Consider the following 13,033-nt stretch of genomic DNA (forward strand, 5'->3'; position numbering starts at 1 on the left):
GACCCTCCCCCTCTCATTTGCAACCAAGCTACCCTCAACTGAAGGCCCCAGGCGGGTGCTGGCTGTTATGCCAGCCCAAAGGAACCTGTTTCTTTGAACTGCTGGTCCCATCACTTAGAAAGCCCTGTCCCATCTCCGCCTTCTCATCTGCCTGCAGAACTCCAGTCCATCTCTGAAGCCCAGGCCTGGGGTCTTTGGCTCCAAGAATAAGGCTGTAGGCCTGAACCACTCCAGGGGCCAACAGTCATATAACATTCCATCTGCCTGGGGCCCCCAGAGCTGTGCAAGCCTCTGGTCTTGTTCTGGACACCCACTCCCTTACCCCGGACCCAGCCTCCCCTTGCATAGCACATTGTATCACTAGTATTTATTGAGACATACTTCTGTCTTCTCTGGACGAGAGGTGGGACTAAAGCTTGTCTACGTCTGTGGGCCCCCGTATCCAATACGTGCTCCATAAGTATTGGGTGAATACAGGAATTTCACACGGGCCGCTTGTGCTCCTCCTCCCCACCCCTCCCTCAGTAGCACCGTCCCTGCTCTATAATCTGGGGCTGACACAGTCCTAGGTTTCATCCTTTGTATCCCCTGAAGCATTTAAAAAGTTCCAGCAATGAAAGCCCAGATTCCATGTGGCTGACCAGAAGACCTCCCTTACAAGACCAGCAGGCACAATTAAATATAGCTTCTTGAAAGATCTGTGAGGCTCCAGAGAGACCCTCCCTTCAGAGAAGAGATGATGGGGTCTGGAGAACCCAGCCAGGTTGGAGGGCATGCAGACTGATTCTAAAGCAGAGGCCTGCATCGTGTGGATGAGGTGGGAGCAGCCAAAGCTGCTGGCTATGTGGTGAGGGCCTCAGGATGCTCACCCAGGAGGGGACTTAAGGTCTCAGTTCTCACCAAATTTCTTTCGCTGGCCACAGAACTGCTAATAATATAACTGCAGCACCCAGTTGGGTGTTTCTGCCAGAAGAGACACCCAGGTCTCACTTCACGATCTGGAGCAAATTTCCCCAGTCCCTTCCAGCCCACAGTCCTGGGTGGTGGGGGAGGGGGGCAGGACAGCTTGGGCTGGTCCCAACCCAGATAATGAACAGGGACCTCTGACTTCCCCCACCTGAGGACTCTCCCCTGGGGAAAAGTCTGGGTGGTGCTCTGTTCTGTTCTGCTTGGGTTTCTTTCTACAAATGCTGAAAATGACAGGGCAGGGAAAGTGCAGGTGTTGAGGCTTTTGTCTTTTGGGGTTTTCTGATTTCTCCTTTATAGGAAATAACTTACTGTTCTGAACCATATACTATCCCATTAAATGCCAGGACCACTGTCTTCAAGAGGCTGAATTAGCCCATGGCGCTAAGTGCTGAGTGACTCCAGAAGAAAAGCCTCCAGCCTGCATATCAAAGCCCCCTGAGCCCAGGGCACCATAGTATTCCCGCAGCAAACTGGCAGTCTCCGTCTTCCAATTCCCAGCACTTGGCCAGGCTCCTGGTGAAGTTGGCCTTGCCCCCATGAGCCCGAGCCGCCTAGCTGGGCACTGCCCCACGTGTGGGAGGCAACCCGTCCTCGCTTGTGGGCCAGCAGCACCCACCCCACCCTCCGCCTGAGGCGCCAGCTGCCCAGAAGGGTGGGAAGATAGGGCGAAGCCGCCTTGGCTGGCCCGCGAGGACCCCACTTCCTTCTGGCTTCCCTGGAGTCGCACTAAGGGAACACTTGACTGGAGCCGCGCCAGAAGGCGGTAAGGCAGGTGGGCGACCGGTGACCGCCCAGAGACGGTGTGCTCTGGTCTTTAAGAGCCCTGGGGGACCATCACTTGGACTCCCCGCCCCCCCCTTCCCCAACCCGGCTCTGGGTCGAGAACCAGCGCAGCCAGAGGGATGTCTCTGGGGAGACAGGATGGCAGGCCGGTAATGGCTTGGGAGGCTCTGGCAGGGCGAAGCCGCGCGGTCTCCACGCCGTCTCTCCCCCCACCTACCCACCCCGGGACCGGAGCTCCTCCCAGCCTCTCTTGGAGGGGGTGGGAGATCTGAGCGGCCCCCCAGCGAATCCCCGGGGAGGTGGGCGGAGGTGCAGCACGCGGAACAAAGGCCCACAGAGGGGTCCTGGAGCGCGCGGCTCCCCGGGGACGAGGGCGGGCCCCCCTTCCTTCCCCCTCAGCTCCTCCCTCTCTTCCCCTCCTTCCACCCAGAGGCCCGGCCGGCGCGCAGCCCGAGCGGAGCCAACTTCGCCAACGGTTCCCAAGTTGCCGGGCGCGCTGTGCTGGGAGCTGGGTGGGGAGAGGAAGGAGAGGAGGAGGAGGAGGGCTCCCCGGGCGCCTTGGACGCGGTTCAGGAATCCGCCGCCGCCGCCGCCGGCCGCTCGCCGACTCGGGCCCGAGTGGGGAGGGCGCCAGGCAGGACCGCTCGCTCGCTCGCTGCGCAGGACGGCGCCCGCCTGGCGCCGCTTCCCGCTCGGCGTGCGAACCGGCCGGGCCGCGCCTCCCTCCCTCCCAGCCGCCGCCACCGCCTCCGGGGAGGGCGCAGAGCCCGGGCCGCGAGGGATCGGAGCGACCGAGCCTCTTCTGCCGCGTCCTGCGCAAAGGAGGGCAAAGTTGCGAGCGGATGCTGCCGGCGCCGGACCCCAGCCGCGGACAGTCGGATCCGCCCCCGCCGGAGGAGGCTCGGCGGCCGGGGTAAGTAGGGCGCCGGCGTCCCGGAATCGCCTCCGAGGCCCGGGCAAGGCCGCCCAGCCGTGCGCCCCCAAATCTTCCCCGTCTGGGCGGCCCTCCAAACTTTGAAGGAAGAGGGGCCGAAAGGGAGCGTGGGAGAGGGAGTTCCCGGCTCAGGGGAAACTCCACGCAGGCCCCCGCGACCCCTAGACCCAGCCCGCACTCAGATTCACAGTTGCCAGGTACTCGCAGCTCATCATTCAAGCCACAGACACACGGCGCTCGCGCTGGGAGCATACGCCACGCCGACCCGGCACACGCTGCAGGCCGAAATGTACAACTCCGGGGGCGCCGGGGTTTGGATCTTGAGACCAAGCATGCCCTCCTGCCCGCAGATAAATCCACGGTCTTTGTTTAGTGCCCCTTACAGCCCCCCAGTGAGGAGCCCCCCAAATGCTATGGGCCGGGGGAGGGGCTGTCTTGTCTTTGAAAGTCGTGGCCGGCAACCCCGAGGCTGAAAGTGGGGAGGGGAAAGCGGATACTGCAGTCGGATCTCGGGGGTTCATCAGCAGCGAGTCCGGTGTGGAAACTCGGTGTCTTGGTGATGTGTCTGGGTGTGCGCAGCCCTTCCGGAGGCGAGGCCGGGAGAGAGGGGGGAGTGATTCACAAACTCGGGACCCAGCGTGCTGAGGTCTGTGAGCAGAATGGGGAAGGCTGCAGGCCGGTGCTGCTCAGCGCAGGACAGCTGGGTGGTGGCAGTGACAGGGCTTGCCAAGGAAAGTGCACAGACCACCAGCCGCCCTTCGGATATACTTCCTCAGAGGACCTCCAGGAGGACCTGCAGAGATTCCAGCCCTGGATGTCTGTGTGTGTGTGTACACGGGGTAGGGGATGTTGAAGACTCCTAAGGTCTGGAGGAAACCAGGGCAGTGCAGAAGCGCTATTTTCACTGCGTCTGAAGATGCGTTTGCTTTCAGATGCTCTGGCCTGGTGGCCTCAGCTGGCTTGGAATGGGCCTTCCTGCAGAGGAAGGGGCCCTGAGTGGTCCCAAGGAGCCCTGCCTGATTTGTCTGGAGATGTGGCCCAAGCAGCGTGTTCACAGTGCCATGTGGGCTGGTGCTGGGGACTTGAATCTCATCATTGGCCTGTGCTTCCTATTAAGAGGCTCAGTAGGAATGTCTCCATGTGTACATCTGGCTAAGCAGAGGATGGTGTTTGGTGTTTTCTTCCTGGCTCCTGCTGGCCTGGCTGGAAATGGGTCTCATGAAGGGTCTAGGAGCTATGTCCTCCAGCAGCAGGGGCTTGGCTCTGCAGTGGCAGCAGGTGGAGGGGTAGTCACTGAGCATAGGGTGTTTTCCTTCATGCCAGCTGGCGTGAGTTTCCCAGAGGAGCTGAAACATGTCATGTTCCGGGAACTGGGATTAGAATCTCTCTTGGGGAGAGATTCCCTGCTGCCATGGGATTGAGAGCATGCAAGAATATGGGACAACCTGGCCATGGAATCACAAGGAAATGTATCATTCCCCTGCCCCTTTGTGGTCTCGGTGCTGAAATTAGCAAAGCATATGGGCAGCACCAGAACTGTGGCCCCAGATGAGAGACAGGAGTGACCAGGACTTGGCTGTCTCCAATTTCAGGTGGAATGCTGCAGCCAGTCCTTCCCTATATCACGTTCCTGCCTTGTGTCTTCTGTGAATCAAGACCTCTGTGTACATTGTCTCATTGAGCCCTACATCCCTATGAAGTTAGCGTTTTATCCCTCTTTTGCAAATTAGGAAACTGAGGCTCAGAAAAGTTAAGAAATTTTTTCAAAGTCACACAGCTGATGAGGAACAAAGCTGGGATTTGAACCTGGACAGCCTGATTCTGGAACTCAGGCTGTCTCCACCATGCCAGGCTGTCTCTATGGTCCCTACTGGTTCTCCATGACAACAAAGAAGCAACATGGGCTACTTACTAACATGGTCCTGGGGCCTCTGACTGAAGTCCTTTTTCCACACACCCTTCCCAGACTGGGTTATACCATGGGCCATAGGAAATCAAAATCTGGGTGGCTCTGGGCTGCTAGAACCTTCCATGTAGGACTGGAGTCTGGAAATGACAAGAGATTCAGAAGTGACTAGAGGGAGATACTTTAGTAATTCCAGTGAGAGATGATTTGCTGCTTAGTGGAGAAGTGGGGACAAAGCTGCCACTTGTGACCATATAAGTGATAAGTTTGGGTTTGTGAGAAACGGCCAGGCAGACATTCTCAAATGGATTATTATATTCCTTCTTTCTTCGGCCCTGACCTGGAAATCTGTCCGACAGGGAAATCAGCCCTCACCTGCCACCTCCTGCCTGGTGAACGTAAAGGAACATGTAGTAGCTGTCCTTCCCATGCCTGCTGCGTGCCCAGGGGCAGTTTCTGGTCCCCAGAGAGATGGGTGGGGCAGAGCTGGGGTGGGGGTGATAACATGTCCCATAGAGGGACAGCAGTCACTGTCCCCACTTTACAGATGCAGACATGAGGCTCAGAGAGGTGCAGTGGTCACGAAGCTACGGAACTGCAGGCTGTGCTGCCTCCAGGCACCCCTGCAGGCGCTTTTAGGGGTGACTGTCCTCAGTCTGGTTGGTACTCTATACCCCAAAAGGGCCAAGAGGGGTGCCTCTCATAGGGCTCTGCCCAAGGTGTCTATACACAGGAAAAATGTAACCTTAAGTAAGGAGCAGAGCTTGACCACTACCCAGCAGGCCCTGTGCACCTTCCCCAGGAAGCCCACGTTGGGGAGTCCAAGAACATTGACCGAGCTGAGCTGTTGGTATTAGAACCCTCTCCTGCCTCCACTGCTGAGTGGTCATGCTGGCCAGGGTAGAAGTTGGGAGACTGGGTGTGGAGAGAAGCTGCCAGGGACAGGGGGTGCTCATCTTTGTACCCTGGCTCTATCCCAGCATCTGAGACATGAACGTACTTGGGGACCATGGTCAGTGGATGGGTGAAGCCCAGGGAGGGGCTGCGGGCGAGCGCCTCTGCTGGGAAGTCATAAAGCAAGGGAGCCAAGGGAATCCTCACCATGAGGAAAGGCTCACAGAGGTCTCTGCCTGTCATGAAAAGAAAACAGCTCTGCGTTTCATTCCTTAAACAGAGTAAGAAATGTCATCTCTTCTCTGATGACTAAATACGAGATAGAATGCTGCTTGTTCTGCCTGAGCATGTGGCTTCCACGGCTGGGGGTGGGGTGGTCCCTGGCCTGCGGGACCGTGCTGGAGGTAGACACATTCAGTCTTGGGTTCTGTTGCCCCAAATCTGGCCAGTTGCTCCCCCCACGCTTATGCACCGCCATGGAGAGAGGAGGCAGGCAGGCAACGGCACCCCCTCATTCCTCCCCATCTTGCCTCTCCCCTCCACATTTCCCCTACCCGCCCCCCCCCTCCCCGACTTGCTCCACAAAGATGGCTGTGTGCTACAGGTCTGTGGGTTTCTCTGGGCCCTGAGACATTTATCACTGGGGTTCTAGAGGACTCTGAAAAGGATTTGGAGGAAAGTGTGGAAAGTAAATAAGCCAGTTCCCAGTTGAGCATCTCCTGAATACCACAAGTAAACAGCCCTCCCAGAGGCCAGCCTGGGAAGCTCTGTGTTGGCCTCCCATGGTTGCACCTGGCTCACTGGCTGCTTTCACCAGCTCCCCCCTCCCTCCCCTCTCCCTGTCCAGCCCCTCCTTGACTTGGGAGCCTCAAAAGTCAGGGAAGCAGACTGCTGGCCTGTCCTTGTGCTGTGAGAGGTTGGCGCGTGAGCTGTGGGGACCAGGAGGAACATGAGGGAGGAAAGGGCGCCTACAGGGCCCACTCAGCCCTGCTCCATCTGAAAGTCTCCTGGAGTCGGCTCCACTCAGCGAGGCGGAGGGTGGTCTCCCAGTGGGTGAGTTGGACTTTGGTGGTAGAGAATGATGGGGCTTTTTCCAGTTTTGTGGCACCTGATGAAGTTTTGTGTCTTAAATGTCTAGAGTAGATGGACCAAAGCTAATTCTCCCCTCTTGTGCACCCCTCCCCACAAAAGGTGGGGCTCACATGTGAAGAAACCCTTCAAACCCGTACATTTACCTTGAAAGGCTTTGGGGACTAACTTGAATGTTAAGGTTCTTTGCTTATGGCTGGAGTCATATCAGATTAGGCCCTATCAGCTTAGGGTGCTGGTAGTGTAAGTTCACACCAGAGGTTTCAAGGAGCTTGAGCACCGGTGTAAGTTGCTATGTCTATAGGGGTAGGAAGCAAATTCATGATCACTTAATAACTCCAGTGCATTTAGTTGACCGACTGTAAAGCCCAGCAGCGTCTGGTGAAAAGGGAGAACCAGGGCTCTGGGTGGGGGGAGCTCCTGACTGGGACGCAGAAATGGCTGAGGGGCCTTTCCATTGCATGGGACTGTACCGAGCTGGGTTGGCAAACTGGAACCTCCGGGATCTGGGGAGCAGACACTGCTGGGAGGCTCTGGGTCCCGCCTCTGGCTGGGAAGCTTGGGGGGCATTTGGTTGTCATGCTGCTGCCAGGCTGCTGAGAGAGAATTGGGGTGAGCGCCGTAACTTGCACCCTGGGGGGAGAGAAGCTGCATACCACATACTCACAGGCCATGACATTATCACAGGCTGAAACACACACACACACACACACACACACATAGGTCCACCACCCACAGATATTTCAGTAAATACCTGGGCACATTATATACCAAAACATTTGTAGGTACAACACAATCATCCCAAATTAGTAATGGTTAAGAGCACATATCCTAAAGCCGGAATGCTTGCAGTCCTGCTTAGTAGCTTGTGACCTTGGGCTAGTTACTTAACCTCTCTGGGCCTTAGTTTCTTAATCAGTAATAGGTCATAGGTAATAGGGCTGTCAATGAATTGATAATATGTGAGGAGTTTAGAAGTGTACGGAGAACTAGGCCAGTGTTAAAGTATGATTCACCACAACCTCTGCCCCAGATACTCAGACTCAAGTTCACAAGACTTCTCAGAGAGGTACCCACAGACTTGTCAGTGAGTGGAATCAAAACCTTTGTATGTACTTTTGGAGCCCTGATTCTCAGAATGTGTGCCATTTGCTGTACTGGACTCAAACTAGAATTTATGAGGAAAATAATTTCATGCTCCCTCAGAAAGCTCATTATTTTAAAACGGTGTTGGTACTAACACCCCCGGAAAGGGTGGAGATTCCTTTAGCAGCAAGGGTTTTCAGACTAGGTTCCACGGAGCCCCAGAATGCAGTGGGGACCCTTCAGAGGCCTGAGGGGAGGAGGCTCCAGGCCTCTCCCCACCTGGTGTGTTGTACACACCGGGCTTCTGAGGGAGGTTCTGGTTCAGAAGAAGGCTCTACAGCTTCTCCATTTGAAAGCCCCCCCTCTCCAGGCGGACTTGCTTCTCTTCCTGCGTTTGTGAGTGCCTGTTCACACTCGCCCAGCGCCGGTGAGAGCCCACGCAGCCACCTGACGTGCTGTCTCAGGCCTCCCCCACTCTTTTTCCCCACTCTCCTCCCTTCCCTCCAGCTGCCTCACCATCTGCAGGATTCTGGAAGGTGCTGAGGGGTCTGAGCCAAAGCAGCGCTATCTGAGGAAATATTTTGAAAACAGACTTGGCCGCCCCCTGGCTGAGATGGCACCAATTTTCAGCAAGGCATTTCACAACTCGCATCAGGCCTAAGGCACGTGAGCTGGGCCATGGGGGCCTGGCTCTGCTCTGGACACAGCCCGGGGTTCATCACTGCAGGGTCAAAGACAACCTACCTGAAGAGGCCCGAGATAGAAACCTAGCACCTGTGAGGAAGGGGAAGTCAGCCTCGGTCCGTGGGGCAGAATGAAGAACTGAAACACCCGTGACCGGGAAGGTCAGGCCCGTCACGGTCAGGCCCGTCACTGGGGCTGTTTTTTATCTGAGAAGAGCTGTTTGCTTTCCACACGTTCCTCCTGCCCTCTGGTGCAGGTGTGGTGCAGGTGCCTAGTGGTCAAGTACACAGGAAGCCCGACAGGGACTGTACCCTTCAGGCCTCCCTGGCCTGCACTCGCTTGGTTCTCAACAGGAAGCTCGTTGGGGAGGCACCCTGGGATTGCCATTTCGCAGACAGGCGCCCAGAAGCCCATAAGCAGGAGAGGTGGCCTGCATCCCTCGACTGGTGTGAGCAGAGCGGAGCCACGCTCCGAGCCCCGCCATGTGTGAGCCACACCGCCAGAGCTGCAGCCTGAGAGGACAGTCACTTCATCACGGGCCGGGCCAGACTGCTGCTTTCTGACCTGGCGGCTCAGGGGAGGCTGGCTTCCGGGGTCGCCACAGCCCTTCGAGGGCCCTGTGGGTGGAAGTTCTAGCCCCGGCCCACCCCCACTTGCACAGAGCACTCCTGATGGTAGGAGGGCCTCTTCTGCAAGGCCGACCATCGGCTGATCTGATCGCTGCTTCCCCTTGGCAATGACCTGGGCTCAGGAAGTGGCACAGAATGGCAGGGGAAGAGATTTAAACTGGCAAGGAGGAGCTGGCAGGTTAGGGGTGTTCCAGCAAGACAGACCCCCATCCTGGAGTAGGTGCTGAGCTGCTCTGGGTGCCGGTGGCTTCCACGGGCCCTGTGATGTGGATCACATGGCCCAACCTCCCTTCCCCTTGTCTGCACTGTTCCCTGTTCCATACTGTCCTCATTCCCCAGACGCAGGCATCCTGCTCTCTGTAGCCTCTCCAGCCTCTCCTTCCTTCCTTGTGGCCAGCTCCCATTCAGCCTCTGGCCTCCGCTTGAGTGTCCCCTGCTGCGGGTAGTGAGCTCTGTGAGAACAGCATCTGTCTTGCTCCCCTTGGTGTCCCCCCCTGAGGCCCCACCTGACTGTGGAACCAAGAGCAACAGATGGGACATGAAGCTTCACCATGCAGGATAGGACAGTATCCATTCTCTGAGGGTGGTAGGGGAGAGATCGGAGTCTGGGCAAGGTAGGGGGAGTCGTGCAAGTTGGAGGAAGCAGCTGATGTGGACCAGAGGCTTTGTGTGGGACTGGGTGGAAACAGAAGAGTGGGACCCTGGGCACATGAACCTGTTGCAGGCATTATCCTATGTGCTGGGCTGGGCTGGGGTCCTGACAATGGGCCTGAAACCCTCCTAGAGGTGCCTTTGAATTAGGTGGGGTGGTGGGTGCTCCACTGCTCAACCCCATCAGCAAGTGGTTCTCAGGTCTGTCCCCTTATGGAAGGATGTCTTTCCAGCCCCTCCAGCTCCTCCAGGGTTCAGACCTGCCCCCCAGACAATGTAGGCCTTCCAGCAGAGAAGAGGAAGCCCAGCAGGCACGCTGCCTGCTACGGCTGGTTCTAGCTGCAGCCCTCAAGATGTTCTTGCAGAAGTAGGGGGTTCCCCCCGAGTGCTAGATTCGCCTCCCCACCACCCAGGGAGCACACATTAGGTGCTTCAGCCTGGGCCTCGCCTGTGCAGGTACTGCATGCCCGCTCAAGCCCGACACTGTGCAGGGTGGCCTGGGGGTGGCAGAAGGTGCCCCCAACGCTGGAAGGGGAGAGGAGACTTGGGTACAGATAACGACCTTCAGGTCGAGCTGTGATGAGCCCACAGAGGTGGGCTGCTGGCAAGAGAAGGGGAGCCCTGCTCCTCACCTGCTGTGTGACCATGGTCAAAGTGCTTCACCTCTCTGTTCCTCAGCTTTCTGGGCTGTAAAATGGAGATGTAACAGTACCTATCACATGGGGGTAATAGGAAAATAAAATGTGTCCCTATACAAGTGTTCAGAGCAGTGACTCCCGTACAGTAAACATTGAGAAGAATGAGCTATTTTTTCTTATTTCTTAAATAAATGCCGCTAGAGAAGTCAACTGAGGTCAGATCATCGAGGCCCTAGAATGGCGTACTTTCCATTTGCTAAGCGCCTGCTTCGTGCCAAGTAGTTACAGACCGTCTCACTAAGACCCGTACAGCCCAGCAAGGTTGTTAGCCATGTGTCCATTTTCCAGATGAGGAAACTGAGGTTCAGAGAGGCAGGTTGACCCACCCTAGACCACTTGGCCAGGAGAAGTCTGAGGCAGTAACGAAATCGAAGTCTGTCTGGCAGTTTACTCTGTCCGTGTGGAGATTGGAGAGACATGACAGAGGCAGCATGGGGGTCACAGCCCGGAGCAACTGCCTTTATGCTGTAGTCATGGGCCCCTGGGGAAAGGGGGGGACAGGAGAGGATGGGGAAGGAGAGATACCTTGCAAGCCACAGGGAGGGTGGGGTGGCACGGAGACAGGGAGGCCTTGAGGCCACAGCGCACAGCTTACCATTTACAGCCTAGGGGCACTACTGAGTCATTCTGGGAAAGCATGACCTCATGGTCTGCCGCCTACCTGCCAGTCTGCTCTCTTGCCCTCTGGCCCTCTGATGACCGTGTGCCTAAAGTCCTGCAAGGGACCCTCCGGCCCCGAGTAGCCGGGCCAGATCAGCTTCCTCCCACCCCCTTACTCATAAGCTTTGCTGTGGCAGAAGCTTCCAGAAGTGGTGATAGGCATGAGGAACTTCCAAAAGTATATCCTTGCCAGGCCTCTGATTGGAAGTCTGGGCATTCCAGTGTTGGAAGCACTTTTAAAAAAGTAAAGCCTGGTTGAGCTGTGTCCCCAGCACTCTGCCAGGTCCTAAAGGCCTCTGCCTTCCTGGTAGGTACAGTTATCTGAGAGCTCTTTACGGACTAAGCATTCTTAGGCTGAGTGATTTATTTTCATCAGTCTTACAGCATGAGGTACCCCTATTTTACAGATGCCAACACTGAGGCCTAGAGAGGGTAAGTGACTTGTCCAAGGTCACACAGCCAAACTGCAAATCTTCAGCTGTCCAACTGTAGCTGTGCCTATGCTTTTAGCCACTCCACGATCCAGCTGCAAAATGAAGTGAGTCACAGGAGGTAGGGTGTATGAACCCAGGCCTGCCAAATGGCGCGGCGCAGACAGGAAGTGCCCAGAGAGTTTTCATCTTTCAGTAGTGTGAATCACTCCCCAGAGTTTCATGGAGATGTTGATCTCCAAGGAAGTGGCAGAAAGCACCCAGCTCCTTGGCCGTGCAGACCCTGATTATGTGGCCCTTCGGAGGTGTATCTTACCTCTCTGGAAGGAACACAGGCATGCAGGGTGTGTCTGTTCTGGTTTTGGTGGGCCAGACCTGGAAAAGGAGTGTGAGTCAAGAGAGGGGCTGAGCGCCAGCTTCCTCAGCCTCGCCCGCAGGCGAAGGATGCCAGGCTGTAGCAGCTGCTGCTGGGGCTCCCAGCTCCGCCCACCCCAGCCCGCCCCAGCTGCCCTAGCTGGAGCCCAGCCTGTGCAAAAGGGTGCCCTCCCCCTCCACAACCTCATGAGGGAGGCACAGTTAGCCCCATCTTCCAGGTGAGGACATTGAGGCTTAGAGAGCTTTTCTGGCTCACCTGAAATTCCTTTGGCTGGAAAGGGGAGAAATGAGACTGTGAAGTCTTCTGTCTACAAGGACAGGAGCAGGGAGCTAGCCTCCCCTCTGACACGGGTGACACGGGTATCGGTCAGCTTTGTTCTCAGGCTTGCATTTCGGATTCATTCTGCAGTCACTGGGCTCCCATGTTGCTGCGAGAATGACCCTCTGGGGTGAGAGAAGAGTATGAGTTACCATTTTCCCAGGAGCACTTTCGAAGCCTAGGGGCCCTCTGCAGGCTTCCAGGCTTCCAGGCTGGGCCCTTTCCCCAGCAGAGCGCCCGCCCCACCTTAGTGGGCCTGGCCTGGAAACAAAGGGCCTCCACCAGATAACCTGGCTTAGGGGTTAACCTGGCATGTGACTCAACGGACAGGGGCCAGATTCTCAGGGGTCCCTAATCCCCTTTTTAATGCCCAAGTCCCAGGTTAGCCCACCCCCAGGGGCCCTCCCCACAGATATGTGGGGATCCCCCAGGATTCCATGGTCTTGCAGGGTGGTTCCTCCTGACCCTGCCCTCCCCTTAGCCCTCAAGACCCCTTGGCTTCAGGGGTGGCTATCCCCCCCACACACCCAGAAGGGAGGGGACCCTTCAGGTATTCCCTCCAAACACCACAATAAGAATTTCTGGGCAGTTGTCACTTTTCTTGCAGGGAAAGTAGACTTAAGTTTGACTGTAGGGGCTGTCTCACTTCTCGTTGTCTCCGGATTGTCCTTTCTGGCTTAGCCTCGGCTTAAATTCAAAGGCCTGTTAAAATGTCTTCCAAGTGAGAGTCTCACCCCAAAAACTACTTTGCCTCTATTTCTATAGGTAGAAAACTGTTGCTTGCTTTTAATGTTTGTTTTTTAGTTTGATTAAATTTTATAAATTAAGTAATACATGCCCATGGTACACAATAGGAGAGGTACATATGGATATAAGGTGAAAGGCACAAGCTGGAGAGTAGCTGTCCCGGACAGTCAGTGTGACC

At 56.3% G+C, this 13,033-nt stretch overlaps 1 protein-coding gene across 2 annotated transcripts in view; it reads left to right on the forward strand.

Annotated features, from left to right (window-relative positions):
- The first annotated feature begins 1,620 nt into the window (after positions 1–1,620).
- Positions 1,621–13,033, forward strand: part of CHST3 (carbohydrate sulfotransferase 3) — a 28,658-nt gene continuing 17,245 nt past the window's right edge. Inside the window, exon 1 of one of the 2 annotated variants that reach the window (XM_059397675.1) lies at positions 1,621–1,732. The gene's annotated coding sequence lies outside the window, so the exon portion shown is untranslated. Of the gene's footprint in view, positions 1,733–2,182; positions 2,666–13,033 lie in introns of those variants that run through there. The other variant, XM_059397674.1, reaches the window with a different exon arrangement.

The sequence above is a fragment of the Mustela nigripes genome, chromosome 4, assembly GCF_022355385.1.
Source record: "Mustela nigripes isolate SB6536 chromosome 4, MUSNIG.SB6536, whole genome shotgun sequence".
NCBI lineage: Eukaryota > Metazoa > Chordata > Mammalia > Carnivora > Mustelidae > Mustela > Mustela nigripes.